At 43.9% G+C, this 20,571-nt stretch overlaps 1 protein-coding gene across 2 annotated transcripts in view; it reads left to right on the forward strand.

Annotated features, from left to right (window-relative positions):
- The first annotated feature begins 1,182 nt into the window (after positions 1–1,182).
- Positions 1,183–20,571, forward strand: part of KIAA1217 (KIAA1217 ortholog) — a 773,854-nt gene continuing 754,465 nt past the window's right edge. Inside the window, exon 1 of one of the 2 annotated variants that reach the window (XM_060006227.2) lies at positions 1,183–1,643. The gene's annotated coding sequence lies outside the window, so the exon portion shown is untranslated. The remainder of the gene's footprint in view (positions 1,644–20,571) is intronic. The other variant, XM_060006228.2, reaches the window with a different exon arrangement.

Raw genomic sequence — 20,571 nt, forward strand, 5'->3', positions numbered from 1 at the left:
TGAGACGGCTGGGTCGCTGCTGAGGACAAACTCTCCAGGGACAATCTTTAGCTATCCTAGAACCTCTTAAAGACCCTTCATTTGGCGCCTCCGCAGAAAGTCTCTTCCATTTTGGGCCCAGGATACCGTGAGAGAACGAGCGAAGTTAGGTGGCTACTCAGGCCCCCTTCGTGAGTAAGTTCCCGGAGGGTGGCAAAGACTCACCCTGATGATCTCGAGGAACTCGGCTCGGTGTTCTAGCCACCGTGGCTTCAGACCCAACACCCAAGGGCAGGGTGTGGGGCATCCGGAGCCCGGCCTTGGCCTGACCCCTTTCTCTGGTTCCGGGTGCTTTGGCCCAGCTTCTGGCGGAAACTCCCCCAGGGTCACGCGGGGCGAGGAATTAAGTGGAGAAGGCCCGGCCCCTTTGATCCCTGGGCAGCAACTTCTCAGTGCACAGCGGCAGCGGGCTGGAGGTGTGCTCCGAAGAGGAGAGCGCACCAAAGCGGGCTCCCTTCAAGGGCCCTGCGGCGGCAGTGGGGGCCAGGAGTACTCTGAGAGCTCCCCATCCCACCTCCTTCCTACTGGAGCGTGAAAATCAACTCTCCCTCCCAGTCTACTCCCCTCCTCCTCCCAAACCTCTAGCGCAGCTTTTTAAATGCGTCTCGTGCATCTTCCAACTTTGGGGAAAGACAGTGCCCAACTCCCGCTCTCCCGACGCCCCTTTCGCGTTAATCCAGTTCCTTCGGTCGCATCCAAACTCGGCGTCCGTAGTATCCCCGCCCCAACCTGGAAGCGAGCGCCCCCGGCTGCTCACGGCCGCCCTTCGGCTCCTGTTTGCAGGGAGCTCGGTTTCTGGCTCGTTATAAGATCCAGCTGCGGTTCCAACCGGCCCCGGGCTAGCGAGGCACACGTGCGCGGGCGCACACACGCACTCACACTCCCGCGTCCTCGCTTAGCGCACCCCACCCTCTGCGCCGCTCCTCCGCCGGGCGGGGGGTGGGGGTGGGGTGACGTCAGGACTGCAGTCCCAAGGAGAGCGGCTGAAGAGGGCCGCGCGCTCCTCGCCCTGGAGGCTGGAGGCGCACTGGGGCGGGCGCCACTGCTGCGCACCTCCCTCTCCTCTGCACCCGCTGTCGCGCTGCTAGCTCGCGGGGGAGCCTAGCGAGCCGCCAGGTGAATTGAAAGTCGTTTCCGGGGGAGGACGGAGAGGGTGCTGCAGTCCTGGCAGGCACTGAAACTGCAACTCGGACAGAAACGACCCAGCCGAGGAGTCGTGCGCGCGGCGCCGTGCGCAGCCTCCCCGAGCGGCTGGCGGCGGCAGCCGCTCAGCTCGCCGCCCGACGCGGCGGCCGGACCTCTGCCCCAGGACTCCGGCTCCGGGCGCGCTCGCCCGGGAGAGACCCCCCCACCCCAGCCCTGAGCATTTCGCGGCGGCGCTGGTACGGGGAATGCGAGCGCGTCAGCTCCAGGTCACCGCCGTGGAGCAGCTGCCTGTGGGAGAGCGAGGAGAGGCGAGGGGGCGGCAGCCTCGGCCCGAAGTAAGTGCAGCAGAAGTTTGCGTCGGTTTCCCCGCCCCTCCCTGGAGCGAGTGGGAGGTTTATCTCCTACCCTAGCTCGCTGAGGATAGCGGACTTACAGGGGAGCCTCGCCCGGGAGAGAAGGTGAGCGTCACCGGACGGGCGAGGACCCGGAGGGCCAAGCCAGGGTGGGATCCCTGTGGGGCGAGGGGGTGTCAGAGGAGGAGACCCCCAGCTGCGGAGAGGGACGCGAAATGAACCTGGCCCTGGAGATCTCGGAAAGGGAGGGATTTGGAGAGAGTGAAGGTGGAGGTTGGTTGTCACACCTACGCTGGTGACCTTGGCGTGCCCCCCTGGAGTGGCGTGCCCCCCTGGAGTGGCGAGCCAGGGGCTTCTCAGAGGTTGGAAACGGGTGCGCCTAGGAGATGGCGTGGCTTCTCGCTCGGGGCTGCGCGAGGAGCATCGCTGCCGGATGCTGGAAGACGAGGGCAGGAGGAGGCAGAACCCGGCCCCAGGCAGCGACGCTGAAGGGTCGGGACGCCGGGGCGCCAGGGAGTCCGGATCCAGGGGCTCGGAGTGGGAAGTTGGGGTCTTCTGAGATGCCCCAGCCTCGACGGGGGAGACAGCGGTCCAGGGAGAAGGCGGGTGTGACGCTCCGGGCCCCTACAGCAGCTGTTGGGTGCTTTTGGAGTCTCGGTGGCTAATTGTAATTAGGCGGCTTCTCCGAGGGCGAGAGCGCTCGGGCCTCCCAGCTGCGCCCCCCGCCCGCCCTCCCCGCGCTGCCGCGCGTCCCCGCAGTCGTCAGGCTGTTCCCAGCAGCCGCGAGGGCCGGGGAGACCCGGTGTACTCAAAAGACACCCTCGGCGTTCTGTTCACTTGTTTTCGGTGTACGTTCAGCTCTTGTCTTCTCTAACCGGCCTCCTGAAGGAGCTTTTATTCTTTAACTGACTAAACTTCGAACGGGGAGAAAAGTTCGTGGAAGCTGCGCTCCTCCCTGGAGCAGAGCCCTGAGGAGGGCAGAGGAGGGCGGTGCGGGCACATTGCCCACCCTCTTCTCAACTGGGGAAGGTTCTCAGGGAATTTTATATTTAATGGCATGCGATTATTCTGGGAAGGCAACGAAGGCATCATTTTCCAGACTAGGACCGTCTGTGCTTAAGAAACCAGAATCCCACTCAGCTTCTGGTACCAAGGATGCACTTTGTGGGGAGAGGGAGGTAGTTAATTAAATTCCAGTGTTTTGAGGTCATTCATGATGCATAGTGTTTACCCATTTTCATTTACTCAGATTCTTTCGTTTAATAATGCAAAATAATTTATGAGACCCACTATGTGCCAGGCATTGTGTTAGATGCTGGGGTAATAGAAGTGATTGATGTATGGTCCCAGTACTCAGGGAGCTTACAGTCTGTAAGAGATGTGGTCTCGAAAGAAGATGGAAAAAATACAAGTTCTACAGGTAAGGGCAGGTGATATCTGATTTTCATAATGACTTACTTCCAGCTCCTTAACCATGGGGTCCAACATCTGCTAGATTTCGACTTCCCTGAAGTCAGGGCCATTGTTATTCATCTTTGATGGCCAGAGGACAACCCTTTGCCAGGCACATAGTAGGTCATCAATAAGATCCATTAAATGGATGGATGAATGGATGAATTATAAATAGTGAAAAGTATTATTGGGGGAACATGTAAAGAGGAAAAAGAATTGGGGGAACATGTAAAGAAGAAAAAGAATGACTTGGAAGGAGGAGAAATAGAGCTGGAGAGGGCAAGAAAGAAAAGAAGCTAGGGTTCATAAACATTTGAAAGTATATATTCTTTAACAAACAGGTTTTGTTTCCCATTTTCACACAATGGAAATTAGCATCACCCAACTCAGTTTCTCTTTCTATGAAATACACACATCTCTTTGGATATTTATTTAGATTATAACTTTTTTATAGCAGGGTCTCTGTTAATTTACCATGGAGGTCATAATGCCATGCTCATGTGAATATGTTGATAATATGGTGATTTGGATGTGTCTAGGATAGTGGGACAGGTTGGTGAAAAAATACTTCAGAATTACCCAGATCATTCCTTCAAACGTCTCATAATATTTTGCTGCTTCATGTGCACATTTCTACCCCTGTGCTTTAACCATATTTAATTTAAACTTGATTAAAATATTTATACATAGATTTTACCAATGAAGATTAAGCATATATATGCAAGACTGTCCTTGGTTTAATTATTTGAACGGAGGTTACCATTGCACTCAGGTAGAAGGTGGTAACAGACTGTAAAGTAACTCATGGTGCACTCAGGTTCTAAGATGAGTGATAAACACTTTTTTTCCCATTAATTTAATTTTATTATATTTACCAGCGTCATATATTCTTTTACATGTACAACAGAACTACTACTTACTTTTTAAAAATAAGTATTTATTAATGGTAATAATAATTCAGTGATTTGAGTCATGAGTTTACAGGCAGTAATCCCGGATTTAGAACCTTCTCAGTGAAATGTGATTTGGAGCCACTCTAAAATTTTTGTAAACCTCACTTTTTCTACTTACAAAATAAGATTATTTTACTTGAATGATTTAATTAGGCATTTAAAATCAGAATATGTCACTGTAGAGTTCTATTTTATTTTGGGCATTGTATTCTGTAGTTGATGTCATTAATTTAGTGCACCAACGAGCAATTTGTAGTTAACGAATAGAAAAAAATCCGTATTTTCCATTATTAGGTATTTTGTAGATGTTTTAGGACATTGTCAGAGTGCTAGAAAGAGTATTGTGATCGTGGACAATGCATGGTGATTAAAATTATGTTTAGAAGTAAATGTAAGTAAATACTAAAAAAGTAGCTAAAGTTTGGGATTCTTTAACCGAACACTGCAGTTTCTTCTGTTGTGCTTGTTTAATTTGGATTATTACCATAATCATACTGTTAGCTTGAATGACTGAAGGAATCTTACAGGTGAACAAGGAGTACATTCTAGAGGGCAGAACCTTTATTTTAGAAATGTAGTCAGGGTACAGAAATGCTGAGAGTTAGGAGTGTGGGGTCATAGATTACTGAGCTTGGAAATTATCTAGCCCCATTTCTGCAGATGAGAAAATGAGGAGCTAAAACGGTTAAGGTTCTGAATTTCCCAGGATCCCATTCAGATGCACAAGAGTCCCACATATCGTCCCTTCCAGGCTTGAAAGGAAAGCACGCCCTCAAGGCACTTAAACACAGGGGCAAATTAATAGATCTGCTGCTATCCTTGGATTTCCTCTTTCCTCTTATTCTCTCCAGGTCACTCTCTCCTCCTGGCTCCATCTCTGAGAGGAATCCGACCTGCCAGCCCCCAACTCTCACTGTTCCTGCTGCCTTTCCAGGTCTTTCACAGGACAGAGCAGCAAAGGAATTGCTCAGGGTTCCGTGCCTCCCAGCCCCACACACGGGTCTGTGCCTCGGCAGAATTGTGAAATAAGTTTCCATTGGGTGCTCGCCATATCTCGTTTCCTACATTTTGACACAAATGCGTGTCCCAGAATCATAGTTTGGAGCTGGAAGGGGCTTTAGAGATCTTCTGGTCTCTGTATAGATCATTTTAAAGAGGAGGGAACTCCACTCCAGAAAGGGCTCTGTGACAGTGATACTGTAGGGTAAGGACTTCAGGAATTGAGTTTGATTCTCCTTGGCTGCTTGTGTTCTGTCTCCACTGAGCGCCTCTGGCTGGAGGTCGATCCCTTGCCACCAGCCTGGACTGAACTTCCATTATTTCCCAGCTGGATTATTGCGTGTGGGCTCTGGCGGAAGACAACTTGTGCTTATATTCCAACCCTGTCTCTCCCCAGCTACATGGGCAAGTTACTTTCTTTTTTTTTTAAATTAATTAATTGTTTATTTTTGGCTGCACTGGGTCTTCATTGCTGTGCACAGGCCTTCTCTAGTTGCGGCGAGCGGGGGCTACTCTTTGTTGCGGTGGGCAGGCTTCTCATTGCGGTGGCTTCTCTTGTGGAGCACTGGCTCTAGGCGCGCAGGCTTCAGTAGTTGCAGCATGTGGGCTCAGCAGTTGTGGCTCACGGGCTCTAGAGCGCAGGCTCAGTACTTGTGGCTCATGGGCTTAGTTGCTCTGCGGCATGTGGGGTCTTCCTCAACCAGGATTCGAACCCGTGTCCCCTGCACTGGCAGGCAGATTCTTAACCACTGCGCCACCAGGGAAGCCCCTGGGCAAGTTACTTTTTATTTATTATTAGACTTTTGTTTATAGGTAATTACCTACATATGGGTATAGATGTATTTGCATAATTATTTGTTTATTGTTTCCCCTTTAGACTATAAGTTTTGTAAGAAAAAGAGTGGAATATTTCTTGCTGACTGCATGTCTGAGACTTAGCACACTGTTGGGTACAGAGTGGACACTCAATAAACATTTGTTGAATAAAGGAATGAATGAATGAGCAAGTGAGTATAATAATGATTGAGTGAAGGAGGCGTCATTTAGGTAGAAATGGAATTCTTAATATGAGAGCCGTATCCTTTTAGAGATTCTAAACCTAAAATACTGCTCCCTTTGCCAGTGTCCCTTTCTGGATGGATGAGCCCCTGGTGTGCCCCTTCCCCAGACCTGCTTCTCGCATTTACTCCTTTCCGCAAGGGGCAGCTCCATTTTTCTGGTTGCTTGGGCCAAAAGCCTTGGAGTCGTCCTTCACGCCTCTTCTTTACAGTCAGCATCGAATTCATTTACAAATCCTGTAGCTGTGCCTTCATGATACATTCCAAATCTGACCAGTTCTTGCTGTCTCCCTTGCCACCAGCCTGGACTGGGCCTCCACCATTTCCCAGCTGGGTTACTGCGGTGGTCTCCTAGCTTCTCTCTTGGCTTCCATCTTGGCCCCGCCTCAAAGTCTAGGTTCCACACACAGCCAGAGCTGTACTGTGAGCACATGAGTCACGTCATACTACTCCTCTGCTTATCTTTTCCCATGTCTTCCCATCTCTTCTCTGAGGAAAAGAAAAAGTCCTTCCAGTACATTAAATGAGTAAGGCTCTACACTGTCTGGCCCCTTCTAACTCTCTGGCTTCTTGTACTCCCCGCCCCCCCATAACTGTACTTCCATCACACTGACCACCTTCCTGTTCCTACCTTCTAAGCAACTTTGAACTTGCTGTACCCTTTTTCTGGAATGTTCTTTCCCAGTCACCTGCTTGACTCACTCCTTCCCTCCCTCTTTTCTCAAATTCCCCTTCTCACTGAGGCCTCTCCTGGCTACCGTATTTGAGATGACACCCCTATAAGGTTTTATCCCCCTTTTCTACACTAATTTCCTTTTAGCTCTTGTGACTATTATGACCATAAATTCTACCTGCTTCTGTCTTGTGTTTCCCCCGCTAGAAGGCAAGCTCCATGAAGGTAAAGATTTTGTCTGCTTTGTTCAGTTCTGTATTCCTAGTGCCTAGAACAATGTGTGGCACATAGTAGGTGTTCAGTAAATGTTTGTCAAGTAAATAAATTGAGAAAATAGTTCCTGTAGCGTAGGGTCTTGTTAAGATTAAATAAAAATGCATGTTGAGTTCTAATCACAGCGCCTGGCACGTGGTACATGCTTAATTAGTATCAGACGTGATTGTTATGTCGTCATTTTTGGTCTCCTGGACTTTTTGTCCCTCCTTTAACCCAGACTGTGGTCAGAAGCCCTGCTCTCCCAGGATCTTTAGTTGTTATTTTTAGAAATGACCTTGAAGGAACCCCAGGGGTTGTTTATATGTGCTGCTGGAAATAATTAGGAAATAAATGCTGTTAACTCTCTAAGATATGGCATAATTCTTTCCGTGACATACCCTCTGTCCTGGGGCTTCTGGAAGGCGGCTGCTGTAAGCTCCATCTTCAGGGTGAGAGCATCACAGTCTATCCCGAACTCCATGCGGTCCCTTCTGGAGTGGGGCGGGGATCTTCTTCCCCTAAGGGACGACATTGTAGTTCTTAAATGGCAGTGGCAGTGGGAGGATAGGAAGAGTAGTATTCTGGGGGCCAAAAGTGGAGATCAGGGCCAAACTGGACAACACAGCTGTTTCTGGAACATTCTTTCTTAATGGAGTCATCTGATGAAGTCAGGACTGAGAGCAGAAACATGAGAAGGGACAGAGAGAGACTGTGTAGGTCACTAGTTGGCCACCGAGGTTGAGTTTTAACTACTTTTCTTGTCTCTTAGTGCTGGGTTTGCTTCTTGCTTGTCTTAACATGACTGTTCTCATTGGTTGCCTCCTGGCCCAACGAATTTTAGCTGAGGACGAGTTATGAGGCCATATCAATTAACCAATGAGGTACTACATGAAAAAATAATAATTAATTAAAATGGACCCCAGTAAAGCTATCCCCAGGGCTTAGAATTGCCTGTGTGCTAAATACCACTCCTTAATTATAAAAACACAGCTTAAGAATAGGCTGTGCCTGTTTAAATGCACTGTTGGCTGAGCTGATAGGATGTTTTTTACGGTTCTACCAGGACATTGTGAGCAGATATTGTGCCTGTGTGTTAAAGTTGGGTACACTATTATATTTCTATAAAACTACCATACTAAACCCTATAGCTCATAATTCCTACTAGCTCAGAGCAGTCACACTTTACGAGTTTACTCAACAGATAGTATTTGTAATCCTGAGTGTTCATAATGGTTTTGCCTTAACAGAAAAATAATGTTATGTTGTGCCCATGTTTTGCTCTAGAAATAGAAGGAACACCTTGGGTTTAGTACTTGCGGGTTACCAGATCTGTTCTTAGCATGCTCTGTGACCTTGTCCAATTTGCATTACTTTAGAGTAGCTTTTCTGGAGCCAGGAAAAGTTACCAAAGCAGCAAAAATGGGGCCAAGAACCTTGAAGTAGAGCCGTGAGAAATCCATTTTCTTACAACTGTGAGACATGCAGCCAGAGCAACTTTTCAAGAGACTGTGAGTGTGTGTTGGGGACTCTAGGATAGAAACCCAAACTATCGTAACACTGAAAGGAAAGAGGGGGTGACTTTTAGCTTTCCAAACAACTGTGTACACAATTTTTTTGTGCCTGTTTTACAAACACACTTTGTTCTAAATGTTTTTAATAAGTAGGTTGTTTGGAAATTTTTTTCTCCTAGAGACAATGTTACTTGTGGAATTTAGGTTCCCAGCTGCCTTGGGAAAAGCCTACTTAATTCATTGCTGAGCATTAAAAAATGATACTATAGTTTGTTTCTTCATATGAGAAAATGAGTATTAATTTCTAGTTAATAAAATTCTAATTTCCATCGTGTTACAGCCAAAAGATCTAGGCAGGCAATTTGCAAGTAATCTCTTCCTTGACTCTTCATTGGTATAGTCAACAGACCAAGAGATTATATATATTAATTATACATATAATATGTAGTATATATATTATATGTAAAATACATAGTATAATGTAATACATATGCTATAATATATGTATTATAGTATATAATTATACTATATATTAAAATCATACATACTGTATATTATATATACATATAATAAATATATATAGTTATCCTATTAAATAGATAATGTTGGATCACCTGTGTTTACCAACTTTTACAGATCAATTTATAAACTCATGTTAAATTAATAAAGCGTAAATAAAAGTATATAATCAACATTAAGTATGTAGACATCCTTGAGAATTAAGACGCACACAAGGCAAATCTCAGTGTTGCTATATCCACGCATCAGTGGCACTCATGGTTTTGGAAGGAATAAGGTGCTCTCCTAGTCTCCCACCCTGAGGCCTCTGCTGTGGCCCTGTTCTGCAGAGGAGAAGGGTGCTTAGCTTGCTGGAAACTTGCTGAGAGTCCTGATCCCACCTTTCTCAAACATACTTGTGTCCTTTGCTCACCAGATCCCTAATATTGGATGCTGGCATCTGGCACTCCCTTTGTAGAAGTAACAAAACAATGATCCTTTCCTTCCTACTTCGTCCTCCTTCTCTCCTTCCTACAGTCTTCATCGCCTCTCCTTCCTTTTGGCCTCATTCTATGGTTAAACCCCAGCGTTCAGGTCTCTCAAATGCCTTTACACAGAGTGTGACCCGTGCTGCCTCTAGTGGTGATCAGGAAATCTTCTCTGTTGCCTTTTTCCCCAGCTTTATTGAGATAATTGACATATAACATTGTGTACATTTAAGGTATACAGTGTGTTGATTTAATACACTTATATATTGACAAATGATTACCACCATAGCATTAGTTAACACCTCCATCACATCACATAATTGCCTTTTTCTTTCTTTTCTTTCTTTTTTTTTTTTTTGGTGGTGAGAACATTTAAGCTCTACTCTACTGACAGTCCATTGATACACATATATTGAAAAATGATTATCACCATAGAATTAGCTAATGCCTGCATCGTGTCACATATTTGCCATTTCTTTTCTGTGGTGAGAACATTTAAGCTCTACTCTCTTGGCAACCCATTGCCTTGGTTAATGCCAGGAGCTGGTTTTACCTACAGTCCGGGCAGTTAGCTGGCCCTTCCCCTCACAACAGTCTGCAGAGACCTGGGAGTGGAGACTGTCCTGGTCACTCACGCAGAGAATGGGGGTCGCAGCACAGTAGGGACAGGGAGAAGGGGGATGAGAGGCAGTCACTGTGAGATTCTGAGGTTTCTTTTCTTTGGAGGACCTCGTACCTTGCTCTGAGTACTTCCTTACCCATTTCTAGCTTTGTTCCATGGTGTTGCATGAACGCATTCCCTGTAGACCCAAAAGCAGATTCAAAGCTTCTTCCCTACCCTTTGATTTCTGAAAAGTAGAGAGGTGAGAACATTTATAGAAGGTTTTCATTTAGAGGTGTGCTGGCTTCCTGGAGAAGCAAAAAGCTCTGAGTTGTTGCACTTGTTAACTCCTGTGTTGTAAATATTTCTGCCATAGCTTATTTCAGCATGACGTCAACTGGCTCTCAGAACCCTTCAAAATTTAACAATTGACTCTAATGAAATCTGTACAAGCTGTCATCTGTATTCTACTCTTCTTATTGCAAACAATGATGTAAAAGAAAAGATACAAGTTTTCCTCTTGTCCTTTGTCTTACACACCCCCATCTCTCTCCTTTTTAAAAATTTTTAATTTTATTTAATTATTTATTTTTTATTGAAGTATAATTGCTGTACAATGTTGTGTTAGTTTCTGCTGTACAGTGAAGTGAATCAGCTATATGTATACGTATATCCCCTCCCTCTTGGACCTCCCTCCCCCTCCATCCCACCCATCTAGGTCTTCACAGAGCACCGAGCTGAGCTCCCTGTGCTATACAGAAGGTTCCCACTAGCTATCTGTTTTACACATGGTAGAGTATTTATGTCAAATCTAATCTCCCAGTTCATCCCACCCTCCCCTTCCCCCCCATGTCCACACATCCATTCTCTACATCTGCATTTCTATTCCTGCCCTGCAAATAGGTTCATCTGTACCAATTTTCTGGATTCCACATATATGCATTAATATACAATATTAGTTTTTCTCTTTCTGACTTACTTCACTCTATATGATAGACTCTAGGTCCATCCACATCTCTACAAATGACACAATTTCATTTCTTTTTGTGGCTGAGTAATATTTCATTAAAATGGAGCTGGAGGAATGAGGCTCTCTGACTTCAGACTATACTACAAAGCTACAGTAATCAAGACAGTATGGTACTGGTACAAAACCAGAAATATAGATCAATGGTACAGGATAGAAAGCCCAGAGATAAACCCATGCACCTATGGTCACCTAATCTATGACAAAAGAGGCAAGAGTATACAATGGAGATAAGACATCCTCTTCAATAAATGGTGCTGGGAAAACTGGACAACTACATGTAAAAGAATGAAATTAGAACACTCCCTAACACCATACACAAAAATAAACTCAAAATGGATTAAAGACTTAAATGTAAGACCAGACACTATAAACTCTTAGAGGAAAACATAGGCAGAACACTCTAGGACATAAATCACAGCAAGATCTTTTATGACCCACCTCCTAGAGTAATTACAATAAAAACAAAAATAAGTGAATGGGACCTAATTAAACTTAAAAGCTTTTTGCACAGCAAAGGAAACTATAAACATCCCTCTTCTTTTTAACTCTGTGAATAGTAGAAAAAAAATGTATACATTCTGGAGTCAGCAAATCTGTTCTACAGAGGCCCAGATAGTAAATAAATACTTTAGACTTTGCAATCCATGCTTGGTTTTTGTCACGTATTCTTTTTTTTTCTTAAACAACCATTTGAAAATGTAAAAACTATCCTTAACTAAAGGGCAGTACAAAAAACAAAACACAAGCTGAGGGTTAGATTGTGCCTCTGGGTCTGCTGACCCCTGGAATAGATGATCAGGGTATGCCTTTGGAAATATGAACTTTAGAAATTTGAAATTTATAAATTTATAATTTAGAATTTCTGTATATAACATAAATCGTGTGATATACACATACATATATGTATGTATATATATATATATACATACATTTCAAAGGAAAAGCCCAGACTGAGTGAGGTTATCCTGAGCATTTCAGCATAGGAGCCAAGCTTGGGTCTCTGTTGGAAGAATGAGGGCTTTGGGGGTTGGGGTGGGAGGAGGTGAGGACACCGCGAATGGTGATCTCAGTGATGACTAAGGAGAAGCATGGTCTCGGCATCTTTTTTCTTCCTTCCTTTTTTAAAAAACAGTTTTGTTGATATATAATTTAATGTATTTTAAAATACATCCATTTAAAGTATACAGTTCAGTTTTTTTTAGTGTATTCATAGGATTGTGCAACAGTCGTCACATTCAAATTTTAGAACATTTCCATCTCCCCTAAAAGAAATTCCCGTACCTTTACCAGACAATTACCATTCCCCCTCTACCTTCCAGCCCCTGGAAGCCACTAACCTACTTTCTGTCTCTATGGATTTACTTATTCTGGACATTTCATATAAATGGAGTCATATAATGTATAGCCTCTGTGAATGGCTGCTTTCATTTAGCATACTGTTTTCAGGGCTCATCCATGTTGTAGCACGTATCAGTACTTCATCTGCTGGTGCATTGTACGGATATACCGCATTTTATTTGTCCATCCATCAGTTGATGGATATCTGGGTTGTTTCCCGTTTTTGGCTAACATGAGTAACACTGTTATGAAAAGTCACACACAAGTCTTTATATGTATATATGTTTTAATTTCACTTGGGTAAATATCTAGGAGTGGAGTTATTGTGTGATATGATAACTCTTATGTTTAGCATTTTGCAGAACTGCCAAACTGGTTTTCAGAGGGCCTGCATCATTTTACATTCCCACTAGCAGTATATGAGGGTTCTGTTTTCTCCACATCCTCACCAACACTTGTCTCTTTTTTTGATTATAGCCATCCTAATGATGTGAAGTGGTATCTCATCATGGGTTTGATTTTACATTTCCTTATTGACTAATGACGTTGAGCATCTTTTCATATGCTTATCGAGCATTTGTATATATTCTTTGGAGAAGTAAAGTCTATGCAAATATACTGTCAATTTTTAGAGTCATTTGTCGTTTTATTATTGGTTTGTAAATTGTCTAAACACAAGTCCCTTGTCAGATACATGATTTGCAAATATTTTCTCCCTTTACGTGGGTTGTCTTTTCACTTTTCTGATGGTTTAGTTTGCAGCACAGAAGTTTTGACATTTTGAGGAGGTATAATCTATCTGTTTTTTCTTTCATCACTTGTGCAACAAATTCAAATTCATTAAGATTTATTCTTACGTTTTCTTCTAAGTGTTTTGTAATTTTAGCTCTTGCTTAATTTAGGTCTAATCCATTTTGAGTTAATTTTTGTGCATAGTGTGAGGAAGGTGTCCAATTTTATTCTTTTGTATGTGGATATTCAGTTGTTCCGGCATCATTTGTTGAAAAGGGTTGAGTTATCTTGGCACCCTTGCTGAAATTAATTGACTATAATGTGGGATTTATTTCTTGACTCTCAATTTTATTACATTGATCTAAGTGTCTGTTCTTATGCATTGCCTTGACTGCTGTGGCTTTGTAGTAAGTTTTTAAATTGGAAAGTGTGAGTCCTCCAGTTTGGTTCTTAGTTTTTGAGATTGTTTTGGCTATCTGGCTCCCTTAAATTTCCATATTAATTTTAGGATTTGTTTGTCAAATTCTGCTAAAAACATCCAGCTGGGATTTTGGTAGGAATTGTGTTAAATCTGTCGATCAATTTAGAGAGTAATGCCATCTTAACAATATTAATTCTTCTGATACATGAACATGACACGGCTGTCTATTTATTAAGGTCTTCCTTAATATTTTGAACAATGTTTTGTAATTTTAAGGGTATAAGTGTTGCATATATTTTAAAAAATTATTCTTTAGTGTTTCTTCCTTTTCAATCTGGATGCTTGCTTGCTTCCTTCCTATTTGCTCTGTCTAGAACCTGTAGTTCAAGTTTAAATTGAAGGGATGAGAGTAGGCATCCCTGTCTTGTCCTTGATCTTAGGGGGAAGGTATTCAGTCTTTCACCATCAAGTATAATGTTAACTGTGAGTTTTTTGAAGGTGCCTTTGATCAGGTTGAGGAAGTTCCGTTTCCCTTCCTGGTTGTTGAGTGTTTGTATCATAAAATGGTATTGGATTTTGTGAAGCACTTTTTCCATGTCTGTTGTGCTATCACTCATTATTTCTGCTCTTTCCATTTTAGCTCTTTCATTTTATGAAACTCAAAGTGGAGATGAGAGGGAAATGGAGTAGAGTGAGGGAAGGAAAAATGGTTTTAGGCTGGTGATGGGGAGAAGGGAGTAAGAGAGCAACAAGATTAAGTTGAACAGTAGAAAAAGAAGGATGGGGATGGGAGAAACATGAGCACGCATTTGGTCCCATCCCCTAATTTTCTAGTGGACACACAGGCCCAGAAACACGGGACGACTTCCTTCTCACGTAGCCTGAGACGTCAGGGCCAGTACACAAGGCAGACCTGCCCACCTCCCTTTTGGGTGCCCTTTCCACTGGTCAGCACTATCCCTCAAGCTGAGCTCTAAAGGATAAGGAGTTTCTGGTCAAGTAAAGAATGAGGGGAAGGAGGTTTCAGGTAGAGGACGCCTGATATACAGAGGCCTTGGGGTAGGAGAGAGCTTGTTTGGAGGCTTCAAAGATGGCAGCTCTGGTTGGAGCAATGAGTGAGAAGACAGTGAGAACCGAGGTGGAAGAGTTGGGTGGGGCTTCATCATAGAGTCCTGGGGGCTGGCAAGGAGTGTGGATTTATTCCAAGTGCAGTGTGAACAGTTTTCAGGAGGGGAGCAAGTCAAAAAGATTTGTGTGTTACGAAGATGACGTGCTACTTTTGGAGAGATTAAGTGGGGTCGAGGTGGAGCATCCAGGTGTGACTCTGCAGAGGTGAGATGGGTGAGGAAAGGCGGACAGACTAGAGATTTGGTTTGGAGTTAGAATCGACAGGACTTGCAGATGTGACCTTTAAGGCATTGGTGGGAATTCCAAGAGGAAGTTGGGTGTGTTTAGACTAGAGAAGGAGGGTCATGTGGATCCCCTCCAAGGGAGATGGGTTATTCTGGAAACAGATGTACTGAGAAGTGCAAAGTTTTCGGTTAAGGTGTTCATGACTTGTTCTCCAGGTGTTTTGACCAGATGCTGCCTCACCCACCAGTAGTGGGTGAAAATTCATGGAGAAAAAGAAACTTCCTTCCACCTGAAATGCGCTTTCTTCTTTCCTGATGGACATGTGCTTACCTATTCTTCAAAGCAGGTGTCAAATATTACCTCTTCCGTGAAACTTATTATGTCACTCTAGCCCTTATTACTAGATAGCCCTTATTCTGCCTCAAGTGCTGTCGTATCTCTGTTTGGCACATGGCGATATGAGGCTGTGCTGCCTCTTGCTGGGAACTCTCTGGGCAGAATTCCTGACCCCTCCTCTTGCTTCTCGTGACCTCTGTTATAGCTCTTTTTATATTGTGCAGAGAGTGAATTGAATGTTTTTCTCCTCTGGTAGAGAGTGAGCAAATTGAAGGCAGGGTCTGTGTATTGTTTATTTTCATATCCCCAGTGTTGGGTACGTGATAGATGCAGAATGAGTGAATGAAGGTATGAATGAACGTGAGTGAACGAATGGATGGCTGAAGGACTAAGAAAATGCAGTGGCAGGAGTGGGTAGGCTTTCTGTCACCTTATGCAGGCAGCATTTTTCTAGGCCAGAGACTCCCTGAGCTGCATTATAATTCAGGCCAGTGTAATTTCTAGCTTTGCCATCATACGATTTTAAAATTTCCATTAATCCTTCGATGTGTTCTAATCAAATAATGCTATTCTCAGTTAAAAAGATGATGAAGCTCCTGCGCTGGCAGGTATTATGCTCTTTAAACACAGTTGCTCTGCTGTCACCAAGGACATTTCTGCATCTGATATTGATTTAAATATTCAATTATGAATGTGATGGAGACGGCTTTATTTATAGCTAAGGAGGATTGTATTGGCTGAGGAAATCAGCGGTGTGAACAGTATGGTGTATGCTGGTTAATCCAATGTGAAAGAGTGGAGTAGCCTCCTTGATGAGCCTTCACAGGCTTTTCATTCTGTGCTGATATGAAGTTGAAACTTACTGGGTGCTATGATTTTACGGTATTTTAGTGTCCAGTGGTGAGGCTATTTTTTTTTTAACATCTTTATTGTAGTATAATTGCTTTACAATGGTGTGTTAGTTTCTGCTTTATAACAAAGTGAATCAGCTATACATATACATATATCCCCATATCTCCTCCCTCTTGCGTCTCCCTCCCTCGCACCCTCCCTATCCCACCCCTCTAGGTGGACACAAAACACTGAGCTGATCTCCCTGTGCTATGTGGCTGCTTCCCATTAGCTATCTGTTTTACATTTGGTAGTGTGTATATCTCCATGCCACTCTCTCACTTGGTCCCAGCTTACCCTCCCCCCTCCCCGTGTCCTCAAGTCCATTCTCTATGTCTGCGTCTTTATTCCTGTCCTGCCCTTAGGTTCTTCACAACAACTTTTTTTTTTTTTTTTTAGATTCCATATATATGTGTTAGTATACGGTATTTGTTTTTCTCTTTCTGACTTACTTCACTTTGCATGACAGTCTCTAGGTCCGTCCACCCCACTACAAATAACTCAGTTGGTGAGGGTATTTCTGAAAAATTCTTTATATTTTGCAGATGATTCAAGTTACATTGAACTTTTACTCAAATGTAGATTTACGCAGGTGTGCCTTGGTTTTGAAAAATTTGTTGTATAAAATTCGAATTGCGGAATATATACAGTGCAAAGTCTGTTACAAAAGAACCGTCAGGGGCTTCCCTGGTGGCGCAGTGGTTGAGAGTCTGCCTGCCGATGTAGGGGACGTGGGTTCGTGCCCCGGTCCGGGAAGATCCCACATGCCGCGGAGCGGCTGGGCCCGTGAGCCATGGCCGCTGAGCCTGCGCGTCCGGAGCCTGTGCTCCGCAACGAGAGAGGCCACAACAGTGAGAGGCCCGTGTACTGCAAAAAAAAAAACCAAAAAAAAAAAAACCGTCAGGTAGTTCATCAAATGTCTACGGAGTGGGTATAATGAGTCTAGGGGACCGGGTCACCGTCTACCCTTTTCATTCTCAAAGGTTCTGATCGATAAAGCAAACCAGCCAAGCAAGAGTGCGAGCCTGATGGAAAATATAAACAGTGATTTTGCTTGTCTGTAGAATCCTCAGTGCAGAGGTTTGTGAAATCTGTATTAGAATATATGCTTTAGGCTCATCCAAAGTGGGACTTTTTTACTTCTACTCGTTATTTAGAATTGGACCCCACAGCTCAGGTGTGCTTGCAGAGGGAGAGAGGGACCAGCTCTTCAGACAGACTCCAAGACCACTTGCTTGAATATGGATGAGGCTGGCAGGCTGCTTCCAGAAAGAAAGTGTCATAAGTGGAATAATGGCCACCTCACCCCCGAAACTGTCTACATCCTAATTCCCCCAAACTGGGAATATTTTAACTTACAAGGCAAAAGGGACTTTGTGGCTTCGATTGTGTTAAGGATCTTGAGATGGGGAGATTATCTTGGGTTTTATTATTATTTTGGGTATTATTCTCCGGGTGGACACAATATTATCATGATGGTCTTCATATGAGTGAGGCAGGAGGGTCACAGAAGGAGATGTGATGACAGAAGCAGAGGTTGAAGTGATGTAGGGCCACGCACCAAGGAATGTGGACAGTCTACAGAAGTTGGAAAAGGCAAGGAAATTGATTTTCCCCTAGAGCCTCCAGAAGGATTGCAGCCCTGCTGACAGTTTGATTTTGACCCAGTGAGACTTCTGACCAACAGAACTCTTAATAAAGTTGCGGTGCTTTAAGCCACTCCGTCTGTGATTTTTTTACAGCAGCCCTAAGAAACGAATACAGAAGGTTTGGGGACCTGCTCAGATGTGTTTACCAGAAGGGAACAAGAAACAAAGCACAGCCCTCTGGGTCCCATCCCAGAAAGTGAAAGATGAAGTAACCCTGCCCGCTAGTAAGCTATTGTCCAGTTAATGGCAAACTTCAGCAGATCAAACCAACTACTCCCCTCTTTTGGGAAAGAGTGAGTGAGGGAAAACAGAAACTAATTAAAGTGTTTCAGTGGGAAGAAGTTTAACTCCGAGAATTTGAGACTTACACAGCCATGGCAAGATGGGAGAGCCAAGCACACGGTGACCACTCTTAGGAAATCTGGAAGCAGAACTCTCAGAAGGGTGCCGTTCTATAGGGCATTCCTCCCTTCTGCTGTCTGCCTGCAGCCGCCAACACAAAAAATAACTTTCTGCCCATTTCCTGAGTTGTTTAACAGATGTGAAACCTGTCCCCGCCAAATGGCAGATGTTAAGTACTTGATGGCCATGAGCACCCAGCCCCCCAGGGTTCCTGGAGCCTAAGGACTGATAACGTTAGCTCCTGTGACAATGCCCTGTTCCTCACCATCAGCCAATCAGAGAACTGTGCGCGAGCCGATCACATACCTTGCGACCCCCTTCCCTCACCTGGCTTTTAAAAATGCTTTGTGGAAACAGTTCGGGGAGCTCGGGGGTTTTATTAGAGCATGAACCACCGCGTCTCCTTGCATGGCCCTGCAATAAACTTTCCTCTGCTCCAAAAAAAAGGCAAAAACAAACCCAAAAACTTTCACCTTCCAAATCTCATTGGAGGCCCTCTCAGTGATAGACTCTCAGAGGGACCCTGCAGGCAAGGGAGAAAGGTAGTTTCTAGACTCCTCCGAAGCTCCAGGCTGAAGTATACAGAGTACCCACAGTATCTGGCACAGAGGGTGAAGAGGAAACGATGACAGAAGTTTGCTTCTCTCTAGTTTGAGGGAGGAACGCGGGGAGAGGAACATAAACATTCCTCCCTACAACCCCCAGTCCCTTTGTTCTCTTGACCTTGGGGCTGTAGCCACCATTATGGGCCCAGTCAGTGGACATACTGGCAAACTCTTTAAGTCACTGCACAGTTGTTCAGTGAACTTGGTACCCAAGAGATTGGAAATGGATGTGGAATTGAATATTAATGGATAAATTTAAAATGATTGTGTTACTACTTAACTACAATTTACCAGGTATCTATTTTGAACCTACATTATTTCAAGGACATTTGTCTTTGAAGCTTTTAACAAATAATTTAAGCGAAATTAATATTCATTGCAAATGTCAGAAGCAGTTGAATTTTATTTTCATAGGGCCTTTGAACTTCTGTGTTTACTGGGAGAGATAAAATGTTATCATGCCATGATTTCTACTTTTTAAAATTTGATGAAGTTGCGCAGGTAACTGTTATCTAATTATTAATAGTTGTAAATACCATTTAACTAAATAATGCAGGAATCAACTCAGCCAGCATGCCTTATTTCTTTTGCTCTCAGTCAGGTGTTTTTAGACGATTTGCATGTCACCTATTAGTTCAATCTTTAATTGCCTCTTAAGAGTATAGAATTGCTTATGTTCTGCCAGAAGCAGCAAAGAGGATGCAGTGGTTAGGGTGGAGTGTAGTAGCCGGAATATTTGGTTCTGTGTGTGCTCTCAGAGGATGAAGGTCGGGGACAGCCGAAGTTAACACCAGGGGGTCAGTAGGAATGTCTGTAAATTGAGTGGAGAGGTTTCTAACCATGAACTAAGTGTTTGGAAAATAGCAAGGGAGGGATGTGTCATGGATTAACTGAGGCAGCAGGAGTTAGGGCAGGGAGCAAGTTGCTAGAGCATCACTGAATGTTTGAACAGTTTGAAGCTATCATACTTTGGGTTGCGTTTACCTGCTCAGGTACCCAGGTGGCTCTTGCAAGCCCATCTAGCACATGTTCTGGTCTGTAAACCTGTGTTCATTTGGCTCTTTGCATTATTTCTCCATTTCTAAGACCTCAGGGCCCATATCAAGAGCTATTAGTTTCCGTTTACAGTCACTGATGGTTTCAGTGTTATTTTATCATTTGAGATTTTGTTTTTGTACTTGCAACAGATTAGTCTGACGCCTACTCAGGCAGACTATCATTGAACAGACGTAGGTCTAAGTACTGTTCTTCTCTAAACATGCATCAGTCAGCAAACATTTTAAAAGTCCTTTGCATGTTTACCAGCCTCATAGGAATGACGGTGTCAATAGTAGTAACCATTGTGCAAATCATGTTTTCAGTTAATATGGAAGTTTTGCTCTAATGTAGTCCCTTTTTTTTCTTTTTTTTGGCTGCACGGCACAGCTTGCTGGGACCTTAGTTCCCCGACCAGGGATTGCAGTGAAAGCGCTGAGTCTTAACCTCTGGAGTGCCAGGGAATTCCCTATGTAATTCCATTTTTAAGGTTCTGCCTAATTTCTCTGTCTAGGAACCTGTGTTGATTTGCATGCTGATGTTATTATCATTATTCTTGTTATCAGTAGTAGTTATTCTTTCACAAGACACCCACTAAAACTCTTTAGTATCTCTAATAAAGTTTAGCTTTAATTCGCACTGGAATATGTGATGTGATTCTGGACTTGAAGGCATTCTAAAAATTAGTCCATTTAGTTTACTCTATTCCCCAGCAAAATTAATGCCTCATGATCTCCTATTTTTTGGTACCTC

The sequence above is a fragment of the Delphinus delphis genome, chromosome 2, assembly GCF_949987515.2.
Source record: "Delphinus delphis chromosome 2, mDelDel1.2, whole genome shotgun sequence".
NCBI classification, from domain to species: Eukaryota; Metazoa; Chordata; class Mammalia; order Artiodactyla; family Delphinidae; genus Delphinus; species Delphinus delphis.